Genomic DNA, 12,523 nt, shown 5'->3' with positions numbered 1-12,523 from the left:
GTAGAAGACACATGAGGCTATGTGGGCCTCTCCTGTCTGGAGAAGAGAAGAGAGGGCAGAGGGGGTCAGAAGCTGGCCAAATTGACACAAAAATAGAGAGTGGAGGGAAGGAGTGTGCTGTCTTACTAGAGGGAGAGCAGTTAGGAGTATATAGCAAGATGTATATAAATTTATGTATGACAGGCTGACTTGACTTGTAAACTTTCACTTGAAGCAAAATAAAAATTAAAAAAAAAAGGAAAGATCCCAAATCAATAACTTAAACCGGCTGCTTGAACAAATAGAAAAGGAAGGGTACAAGAAGCTCAAAGCTACCAGAAGACATGAAAGAATGAAGATCAGAGCAGAAATAAATGAAATGGAAAACAGAAAAACAATAGAAAAAATCAAGAAAACCTGAAGTTGGTTCTTGGAAAGGATCAATAAAATAGACAACCCACTGGCTACAATAACGAAAGAAAAAAATGAGAAGAGGCAAATAGCCAAAGTAAGAAATGAAACTGCAGACATTATAAAGATCCAACTGAGATAAAGAGGATCGAAACAAGAATACAATGAAAAATGGCATTCCAACAAATTTGAAAACCTATATGAAATGGACAAATTCCTAGAAACACCCTGCCTATCTAAACTAACACAAACAGAGGTAGAAAATCTAAACAGACCCATAGGTAATACAGGTCTTATAGAATTTCTTGTATGTTACTGAAATTAAGTTGGTATCAACTTACCAGAGGATGCTACAAATGCAAGACATCGAATGTAATATTCATGGTAACCACTAAGGAAATATCTAAAAAATATACACAAAAGTAAAGATTAAAGGAACCAAAATCACTCTATACAATAAATCAACAAAACACAAAAGCAGGCAGTATTAAAGGAAAAGACAAAGAAGGCTTAAAAAATACAAAAAAGCGAATAACAAAATGGCAGATGTAAGTTCTTTCTTATCGGTAATTACAGTGAATATAAATGTATTAATAATATAATCAAAAGGCAGAGAGTGGCAGAATGGATTTAAAAAATGATGAAACTGTATGCTCTTTACAAGAGACACACCTCAGTCCCAAGGACATAAATAGGTTGAAAGTGAAAGGATGGAAAAAAAATAATCCAGGTAAATAATAAACAAAAGAGAGCTCAGATGGCAATCAAATTATATCAGAAAAAGCAGATTTTAAGACAAAATCTGTTAGGAGATATAAAGATAGACATTATATAGTGATAAAAAGGTCAATTCACCAAGAAGATTTGACAATCATAAATACATATGTACCCAAGATGTTACCTTGAAGACTAAGGTGCGCCTGACCCAAGCCATGGTGTTTTCAATCACCTCCCATGCATGTGAAAACTGGATGATGAACAAGGAAGACCAAAGGAGAACTGAAGCCTTTGAATTGTATCTTGGAGAAGAATATAGAATATACCATGGACTGCCAAAAGAACAAATAAATCTGTCTTGGAAGAAGTACAACCAGGGTGCTCCTTAGAAGCAAGGATGGTGAGACTAGGTGTCACATACTTTGGTCATGTTGTCAGGAGGGATCAGTCCCTGGAGAAAGACATCACACTTGGTAAAGTAGAGGGTCAGTGTAAAAGAAGAAGACCCTCAATGAGATGGATTGACACAGTGGCTGCAACAATGGGCTTAAGCATAACAACGATTGTGAGAATGGAGCAGGACCAGTCAGTGTTTTGTCCTGTTGTACGTAGGGTCGGTATGAGTTGGAACCAACTCCATGGCACCTAACAACAACAACAACAACAGAGCACCTAAATACATAAAGGAAACACCTAAACATATAAATATATATATGATAGAATTGAAGGGAGAAGTAGACACCACTACAATAACAGTTGGAGACTTCAGTACAACACTTTCAATATTGGATGGAACATCTAGAAAGAACAAAAAAGGAAACAGAAGATATGAAGGACACTAAACAAACTAGGCTTAACAGACATATATATAACACTTCACCCAACAGCAGCACAATATACATTGTACTCCAATGCACGTGGATCATTTTCTAGGATAGGCCACATAGTTAGGTCAAAAAGCAAGTCTTGAGAAACTTAAAGAGATTGAAATCACAAAAAGTGTTTTATCTGACCACAGTGGAGTGAAACTAGAAATCAATAACAGACAAAAAAAAAAAAGCCTGGAAAATACACAAACATATGGAAATTAAACAACACAATATTAATCTATCAATAGTTCAAGGAAGAAATCAAAAGAGAAATCACAAATTACTTAGATACAAATGAAAATGAAAGCACAACATACTAAAATTTATGGGATGCAGTAAGGGCAGTACTCAGAGGGAAACTTATACAAATAAAAGCCTATATGTAAAAAGAAGAAAGATCTCAAATCAACACCCTAACTCTACAACTCCAGGAATTAGAAAGAGAAGAGCAAACTAAGCCTAAACCTACCAGAAGAAAGGAAACAGCACAGATCAGAGCAGAAAAAAAAAATTCAAAACAGAAAAACAATAGAAAGAATCAACAAAACCATAAGTTGGTTCTTGTAAGAGATCGATAAAATCGACAAACTTTTAGCTAGAATGACAAAGGAAAAAAGAGAAAACATGTGAATAACCAAAATAAGAAATGAAAGTGGAGACATAACAACTGACCCAATAGTAAGAAAAATAATTATGACAAATACTATGAAAAACTGTATGGCAACAAATTGGATAACCTAGATGAAATGAACAAATTCTTGGAAGCACACAACCTACCCAAAGTGACTCAAGAGGAAATAGAAAATCTCACAGATCCATAACAAGAGATTGAATCAGTCATCAAGAACCTTCCAACAACAACCAAAGAAGTCTTGTACAAGATAGAGACACTGGAAAATTCTACCAAACACTTAGAGAATTGACACAATCCTGTTTAAACTCTTCCAAAATATAGAGAAGGAAGAAATACTCCTTAACTCATTCTACAAAACAAACATAACTCTAATACCAAAACAAGACAAAGATTCTCTTTTCCTTTCTTAACAAGAAAATAAAACTACAGGCTAATATCCCTTATAAATATAGATGTAAAAACCCTCAACAAAATACTAGCAAACAGAATACATCAGTATATTAAGTGAGTCATATAACATGACCAAAAAAAGACCAAGAGGGATTTATTCCAGGAATGGAAGGATGGTTCAGCATTAGAAAATCAATGAATGTAATACACCACTTCAATAAAACAAATGAAAAGAACCACATGATCATCTCTATGCATGCAGAAAAAGTGTTCGATAAAATCCAACGCCCTTTCTTTATGAAAACCCCCAACAAAATTGCAACAGAAAGAATATCCCTCAATGTGGTTAAGGATATATATGAAAAATCAGTAACCAACATTATACTTAATGGAAAAAGATTGAGAGTTTTCCCATCAAAATTGGGAAGAAGAGTGGGTGCCCACTCTCACCCCTCTTATTCAATATTAGAAGTTTCAACCAGAACAATAAGATAAGAAAAAGAGATAAAAGGTGTCCAAATCAGAAAAGAAGAAGTAAAATTACCTGTGTTCACAGATCACAAGATCCTATATAGAGAAAATACCAGAGAATTCACAAGAACGCTTCTAGAGCTAATAGAGGAATTTAGCAAAGTTGCAGAGAACAAGGTCAACAAATAAAACTCAGTTGGGTTTCTATATGGGATCTCATAAAAATAAAATACTTCATGAATAGGCTTTAGTGAAAAGAGAAGTTATCAGTTGGGAGAATATCTTCAGAAACCATGCATTCTATAACAATCTCATAACACACATATATAAAAAAATTATATATATGTATATATATATGTTGTTGTTAGGTGCCGTCGAGTCAGTTCTGACTCATAGCGACCCTACGCACAACAGAATGAAACACTGCCCGGTCCTGAACCATCCTTACAATCATTGTTATGCTTGAGCTCATTGATGCAGCCACTGTGTCAATCCACCTTGTTGAGGGTCTTCCTCTTTTCCACTGACCCTGTACTTAGCCAAGCATTATGTTCTTCTCCAGGGACTGATCCCTCCTGATAACATGTCCAAAGTATGTAAGACGTAGTCTCGCCATCCTTGCTTCTAAGGAGCATTCTGGTTGTACTTCTTCCCAGACAGATTTGTTCGTTCTTTTGGCAGTCCATGGTATATTCAATATCCTTCGCCAACACCACAGTTCAAAGGCATTAATTCTTCTTCAGTCTTCCTTCTTCACTGTCCAGCTTTCACATGCATATGATGAGACTGAAAATACCGTGGCTTGGGTCAGGTGCACCTTAGTCTTCAAGGTGACATCTTTGGTTTACAACACTTTAAAGAGGCGCTTTGCAGCAGATTTATCCAATGCAATGTGTCTTTTGATTTCTTGACTGCTGCTTTCATGGATGTTGATTGTGAATCCAAGTGAAATTAAATCCTTGACAACTTCGATATTTTCTCCAATTATCATGATGTTGTTTACTGGTCCAGTTATGAGAATTTTTGTTTTATGTTAAGTAGTCTTTTATCTTCACTAGTAAGTGCTTCAAGTCCTCTCCACTTTCAGCAAGCAAGGTTGTGTCATCTGCATAACACAGACTGTTAATGAGTCTTCCTCCAATTCTGATGCCATGTTCTTCTTCATAGAGGCCAGCTTTTTAAATTATTTGCTCAGCATACAGATTGAATAAGTATGGTGAAAGGATACAACCCTGACACACACCTTTCCTGATTTTAAACCACGAAGTATCCCCTTGTTCTTTTGGAACAGCTGCCTCTTGGCCTATGTACAGGTTCCACATGAACACAATTAAGTGCTCTGGGATTCCCATTCTTCCCAATGTCATCCGTAATTTGTTATGATCCACACAGTCAAATGCATTTGCATAGTCAATAAAACACAGGTAAACATCTTTCTGGTATTCTCTGCTTTCAGCCAAGACCATCTGACATCAGCAATGATACCCTTCATTCCACGTCCTCTTCTGAATCTAGCTTGAATTTCTGGCAGTTTCCTTTTGATGTACTGCTGCAGCCGTATTTTAATTATCTTCATCAAAATTTTAGCTGCATGTAATATTAACGATATTGTTCGATAATTTCCACATTCTGTTGGATCACCTTTCTTTGGAATAGGCATAAATATGGATCTCTTCCAGTTATTTTGCGAGGTAGCTGTCTTCAAAATTTCTTGGAATAGACAAATGAGCACCTCTGGCACTGCACCTCTTTGTTGAAACATCTCAGTTGGTATTCCATCAACTTCTAGAGCATTGTTTTCCACCAAGAAATATACTCAAGCCTATTGATAATTGCACTGCATGTAAATGGATTAAACGACCCAGTCAAGAGGCAGAGAGTGGCAGAATGGATAAAAAAACATGACCCATCAATATGTAGTCTCCAATACAAAATTTTTTTTTTTTTTTTTTAGGCACAGCTTAGACAAAAAAAAAAAAAACACAAGGGCATAAATGGGTTAAAAATCAAAGGATGGAAAAGATACACCCAGGAAACAGTAACCGAAAGAGGGTAGGCATGGCAATATCAATTTCTGACAAAATTAATTTTAAGTAAAAACCCATTATAAGAGACAAAGAAGGACATTATGTAATGACTAAAAGGCCAACTCGACAAGAAGATATTCTTGTTATTGTTAGGTGCTGTCAAGTCAGTTCCAACTCATAGCAACCCTATGTACCACAGAACGAAACACTGCCCAGTCCTTACAATCGTTGTTATGCCTGAGCCCATTGTTGCAGCCAGTCTACCAATCCATCTCGTTAAGGGCTTTCCCTCCTGACAACATGTCCAAAGTATGTAAGACTCAGTCTCACCATCCTTGCTTCTAAGGAGCATTCTGGTTGTACTTCATCCAAGACAGATTTATTCCTTCTCTTGGCAGTCCATGGTATATTCAATATTCTTCACCAACACCACGATTCAAAGGTGTCAATTCTTCTTCGGTCTTCCTTATTCATTGTCCAGTTTTCACATGCACATGATGTGATTAAAATACCATGGCTTTGGTCAGGCGCACCTTAGTCTTCAAGGTGACATCCTTGCTTTTCAATATTTTAAAGAGGTCCTTTGCAGCAGATTTGCCCAATGCAAGGTGTCTTTTGATTTCTTGACTGCTGCTTTCATGGCTGTTGATTGTGGATCCAAGTAAAATGAAGTCCTTGACAACTTAAGTCTTTTCTCCATTTATCATGATGTGGCTTATTGGTCCAGTTGTGAAGATTTTTGTTTTCTTTATGTTGAGATATAATCCATACTGAAGGCTGTGGTCTTTGATCTTCATTAGTAAGTGCTTCAAGTCCTCTTCACTTTCAACAAGCAAGGTTGTGTCATCTGCATAACGCAGGTTGTTAACAAGTCTTCCTCCAATCCTGATGCCCTGTTCTTCTTCATATAATCCAGCTACTCGGATTATTTGCTCAGTATACAGAATGAATAGGTATGGTGAAAGGCTACAACCCTGGCACACACCTTTCCTGACTTGAAACCAATCAGTATCCCCTTGTTCTGTTCGAACAACTGCCTCTTGACCTATGTACAGGTTCCTCATGAACTCCTATTCTTCGTAATGTTATCCATTATTTGTTATGAGGCACACATTTGAATGCCTTTGCGTAGTCAATAAAACACAGGTGAACATCTTTCTGGTGTTCTCTGCTTCCAGCCAGAATCCATCTGACATCAGCAATGATATCCCTGGTTCCATGTCCTCTTCTGAAACCGGCCTGAATTTCTGACAGTTCCCTGTTGATACACTGCTGCAGCCACTTCTGAAAGATCTTCAGCAAAATTTTGCTTGCATGTGATATTAATGATATTGTTCGATAATTTTCACATTTGATTGGATCACCTTTCTTGGGAACAGGCATAAATATGGATGTCTTCCAGTCAGATGGCCAGGTAGCTGTCTTCCAAATTTCTTGGCATGACAAGTGAGCACTTCCAGAGCTGCATCATTTTGCTGAAACATTTCAATAGATATTCTGTCAATTTCTGGAGGCTTGTTTTTCATCAATGCCTTCAGTGCAGCTTGGACTTCTTCCTTCAATACCATTGGTTCCTGATCGTATGGTACCTCTTGAAATGGTTGAACGTCTATGAATTCTTTTTGGTATAATGACTGTGTATCCCTTCCATCTTCTTTTGATGCTTCCTGCATTGTTTAATGTTTTCCCCCATAGAATCCTTCACTCTTGCAATTTGAGGCTTGAATTTTTTCTTCAGTTCTTTAAGCTTGAGAAATATTCTTCCCTTTTGGTTTTCTATCTCCAGCTCTTTGCACATGCCATTATAATACTTTGCCTTCTCAAGCTGCCCTTTGAAATCTTCTGTTCAGTTCTTTTACTTCATCATTTCTTCCTTTTGCTTTAGCCACTCGATGTTCGATAGCAAGTTTTAGAGTCTCCTCTGACATCCATCTTGATCTTTTCCTTCTTTCCTGACTTTTCAATGACCTCTTGCTTTCTTCATGTATGATGTTCTTGATGTCATTCCACAACTCACCTGGTCTTTGGTCATTAATGTTCAAAGCGTCAAATCTGTTCTTAAGATGGTCTCTAAATTCAGGTGGAATATACTCAAGGTTGTATTTTGGCTCTCGTGGACTTGCTCTGATTTTCTTCAGGTTCAACTTGAACTTGCATATGAACGATTGACGGTCTGTTCCACAGTCGGCCCGTGGCCTTGTTCTAACTGATGATATTGAGCTTTCCCATGGTCTCTTTCCTCAGATGTAGTTTATTTGATTCTTGCGTATTTCATCTGGTGAGGTCCATGTGTAAAGTCACCGTTTATGTTGGTGAAAAAAGGTATTTACAATGAAGAAGTCATTGGTCTTGCAAAATTCTATCATTCTATCTCCGGCATTGTTTCTATCACCAAGGCCATATCTTCCAACTATCAATCCTTCTTTGTTTCCAACTTTTGTATTCCAGTCACAAGTAATTACCAATGCACCTTGATTGCATGTTTGGTCAAGTTCAGCAGAAGCTGATAAAAATCTTCAATTGTTTCATCTTTGGCCTTAGTGGTTGGTGCATAAATTTGAATAATAGTCGTATTAACTGGCCTTCCTTGTAGGCGTATGGATATTATCTTATTGCTGACAGTGTTGTACTTCGGGATAGATCTTTAAATGTTCTATTTGATGATGAATGCAACACCACATAATAATAAATATTTATGCACCAGGGCTCCTTTGCACCTAATGCCAGAGCTCCAAAATTTATAAAACAAACTCTAACAGAATTAAAGTGATAGACTTTTCTTAAATAATAGTAGGAGATTTCAGCACACCACTTACAATGATGGACAGAACAACTAGAAAGAAAATCAAAGACACAGAAGATCTAAACAACACTGTTAATTAACTCGATCTCATAAATACACAAAGAACACACCACCCAAGAGCAGCACAATACACATTCTTCTCTAATGTACACAGAACTTTCTCCAGAATAGATATTTTAGGCCACAAAGTAAGCCTTAATAAATTTAAAAAGATCAAAACAATACAGAGAATCTTCCTTGATCATAACTGTTTAGAAATATAAATCAATAATAGAAATACATTAAGTGAAAACTAACACATTACTAAAAAATTATTGGATCATAAAAGAAATCAAAAGTGAAATTTAAAAATATTTAGAATCAAATGAGAATGAAAACACAACATACCAAAATCTTTGGGACACAGTAAAAGCAGTATTCAGAGGAAAATTTATAGCAATAAATGCGTACATTAGAAAAGAAGAAAGGGTGCTCACTTCAGCAGCACATATACTAAAATTGGAAAGATACAGAGAAGATTAGCATGGCCCCTGCACAAGGATGACACGCCAATTCATGAAGGGTTCCATATCTTGGGGAAGTCAGCACAACTGGATCAAAGCAAAAGGATAGAAATTTCCCAGACACATCCACTTTGAGGGATTGAGTAGATGGGGCTGGGGCCCTGGGGACCATAGTCTTGTGGGACATCTAGGTCAACTGGAATAATATAGCTTATAAAGGTTATAAAGTAAATGTTCTGCACCCCACTTTGGTTAGTACTGCCCGGGGTCTTAAAAGCTGGCAAGTGACCATCTAAGATATATCTATTTGTCCCATCCCACCCAGAACAAAGGAGAATGAAGAAAACCAAAGACATAAGGAAAATATTAGCCCACAGGACTAAAGGACCACATGAACCAGAGGCTCCACCAGCCCGAGACCAGAAGAACTAGATGATACCCAGCTACCACCAATGACCACCCTGATAGGGAACACAACAGAGAGTCCTGGACAGAGCAGGAGAAAAATGTAGAACAGAATTCAAATTCATGTAAAAAGATCAGATTTAATGGTCTGACAGAGACTGGAGGAACCCCCAAAACAATGGCAACCGGTCGCTCTGCTAACCCAGAACTGAAACTATTCCCAAAGCCTACTTTTCAGGCTGTAAAACAAAAAATAATACACTTGTGGAACGTGCTTCTTAGTTCAGTCAAATATATGAGACCAACTGGACAGAGACATTACAACAGATCCAACAGAACTAAAGAGGATTGTAACAGAATACTATGAAAAATAGTACTCCAGCAAATTTAAAGACCCAGAAGAAATGGACATCTAGAAACACACTACCTACCTAAATTAACTCAAATAGAAGTAGAACACTTAAACAGACCTATTACAAAAGAAGAGATAAAAGATAATCATCAAAAAACTTCCAACAGAAAAAAAGCCCTGACCCAGACAGATGTAGTGGGGGAATTCTACGAAACATTTAGAGAAGAGCTGACATTAATTCTATTCAAAGTCTTCCAAAACCTAGAAAAGGAATGAATACTCTCTATTTCATTCTATGAAGCCAGCATAAGGCTATTACCAGTCAGGTAAAGAGATCACAAAAAAGGAAAATTAGATGAATATTCCTCATGAATATAGGTGCAAAAATTCTCAACAAAATCCTAGCCAACAGCCAAGGCTGTAAATCTTTATGGAAGCAGACTGCCACATCTTTCTCCCCAGGAGCAGCTGGTGGGCTCAAACTGCCAACTTTTCAGTTAGCAGCTTTAACACTGTGCCACCAGGTGTACCTTTAACTAAAAGTAACTCATTGCCGCTGAGTAGATTCCAACTCATAGCGACCCTATAGGGCAGAGTAGAACTGCCCCATAGGGTTTCCAAGGAACACCTGGAGGATTTTAACTGCTGACCTTTTGTTTAGCAGCCAAACTTTTAACCACTAAGCCACCAGAATTTCCAGTGTATCTTTAGGCATATATATACATATACATGTACATATACATATTTGTGTGTGCTTCATGTATAACCATATTTATAATAAACTACATGGAGGCATAGTTACGGATACCTCCTATACATAACCAAAAACCTCGCAGGATTGGTTTACTGGATTTGAAGGCTTTGGGACCATGGTTTCATGGGACAACCTGGTCAATTGGCATAATATAGTTCATGAAGATAATGGTGTACATCCTAGTGAGTAATGATTTGGGTCTTAAAAGCTAGCAAGTGACTATCTAAGATACAACTATTGGTCTCTACTAGTCTGGGAAAAAGAGAATGAAGGAAACCAAAGGCCCAAAGAAGAAACTAGTCCACAGGACTAATAGCCCACATGAACCATGGCCTCATCTAGCCTGAGATCAGAAGAACTAGTTAGTGCCTGGCTACCACTACCAGCCTTTCTGACCAGGGATGCAATAGAAAATCCTGATAGGAAGGGAGAAAATGTAGAACAAAACTCAAATTCCTAAAAAAGATCAGACTTACTGGACTGATAGAGACTAGAGGAACCTCTGAGACTATCGCCCTAAGATACCCTTTGAACTTGAAACTGAAGCCACTTCCCGATGGTCACGTTTCTTCCAAATAATAGACTGGCTTACAAAATAAAAAATATCATCCTAGTGCTCCCTTAAATAATCAACTATATGAGACCAAACTGTCAACATTTACCATAAAACAAAGATGAGAACCTAAGAGGAGTAGGAAAGCTAACTAATGGAAACAGAACAACTGAATGGAAATAATGAGAATACTGACACATTTTGAAAAATGTAACCAATGTCACGGAACAATTTATATGTTAAATGGGATTCTAATTTGCTGTGTAAACTTTCACCTAAAACACCAATAAAATATTTAAAAATAAAAAAAGAACATCCCCTTGGTAACAGCAAGGGGACTTTCCAGGAACACAGCAAATGTAACTTTCATAGAGAACTAAAATAATGCTTACCCTTCCAAGATTAGCTCAAAGTAGAATAGTTGAAAATAGCAACTGGGCTCCACTGAGGCATAAAATGGAGCCCCAGAGACCACCCAGTTGGGATTTGTCCTCAACAGACAACCTCCCGGCCAACCAGTTGTGTGGCCTCCTGGCTGTAGAGTGCCCTGCTGTTAGTACCACTGCTTCCTTGACTAGTAAGAGCACTGCTTGATAAACTGCTCCAGCATCAGCAACTGGGCCATTAGTCTCATCTCTAGCAGTACTGAGCCCTGGCTACCGCGCTGCCCCTGGCAACTCTCTGCACCATCCAGACTCCCCAAACAGGAGAACCACTTTCCACGACGTGAAATTTCTGGGGGTCTGGTGAACACAGGGGCATGTCGAGATGTTTCCTCTAAGGTGAAGGATAAGTTGTTGCATCTGGCTACTAAAAAAGAAACACAATGTCTGGTGGACCTCTTTGAATTTTGGTAGCAAAATATTCTTATTAAAGCCTGCTATTCCAGCCTATTTATTATGTGACTTGAAAAGCTGCTACTTTTGAATGGGGCCCAGAAAAAGAGAAGACTCTGCGACAGGTTCAGGCTGCCATGTAAGCTGCTCTGCCGCTTAGGTTATATGATACTCTGATTCAATGGTGCTTGAACCGTCAGTGGCAGAGATGCTGTTTGGAGTCTTGGCAGGCCCTATTGGTGAATCACGGCACAGACCCTTATGATTTTGGAGCAAAGCCCTGCTATCTGCTGATTATTACTCTCCTTTTAGAAACAGCTTTTGGCTTATTACTGGATCTTAGTGGAGACTGAATGCTTAACCATGGACCACCAAATTACCACGTGACTTGAGCTTCCCCTCATGAGCTGGGTGTTGTCTGACTCACAAAGTCATAAAATTGGACGTGCACAGCAGCATTCCATCATCAAATGGAAGTGGTATATATGAGACTGGGCTCAAGCAGGCCCAGAAGGCACAAGTAATTTACATGAGGAAGCAGCCCAAATACCCATGGTACCCTTTCCTGTTACATTACCTTTTCTCTCCCAGTCTGCACTGATGGACTCATGGTGAGTTCCGTATGATCAGTTGATTGAGACAGAAAACTTGTACCTGGTTTACACAACATGGAGGCACCACTTGAAAGTGGACAGCTTCAGTATTGCAGCCCCTTTCTGGGACTTCACTGAAGTGACGGAAAGGAATCCTCCTAGTGGGCAGAACTTCAAGCAGTGTCCCTGGTTGTTCATTTTGCTTGGAAGGAAAAATGGCCAGATG

The 12,523-nt window shown here is 38.1% G+C and overlaps 1 non-coding gene across 1 annotated transcript; it reads left to right on the top strand.

The window, feature by feature from the left end:
- Window positions 1-8,769: 8,769 nt before the first annotated feature.
- LOC111751403 (U6 spliceosomal RNA) lies at window positions 8,770-8,876 on the top strand. The gene has a single exon (XR_002786467.1). It is a non-coding gene; the product is annotated as a U6 spliceosomal RNA (small nuclear RNA).
- Window positions 8,877-12,523: the final 3,647 nt, after the last annotated feature.

The sequence above is a fragment of the Loxodonta africana genome, chromosome X, assembly GCF_030014295.1.
Source record: "Loxodonta africana isolate mLoxAfr1 chromosome X, mLoxAfr1.hap2, whole genome shotgun sequence".
In the NCBI taxonomy this organism is placed as follows: Eukaryota; Metazoa; Chordata; class Mammalia; order Proboscidea; family Elephantidae; genus Loxodonta; species Loxodonta africana.
The sequence above is the reverse complement of the archived record's forward strand: the minus strand, read 5'-3'. Positions and strand labels throughout refer to the sequence as shown.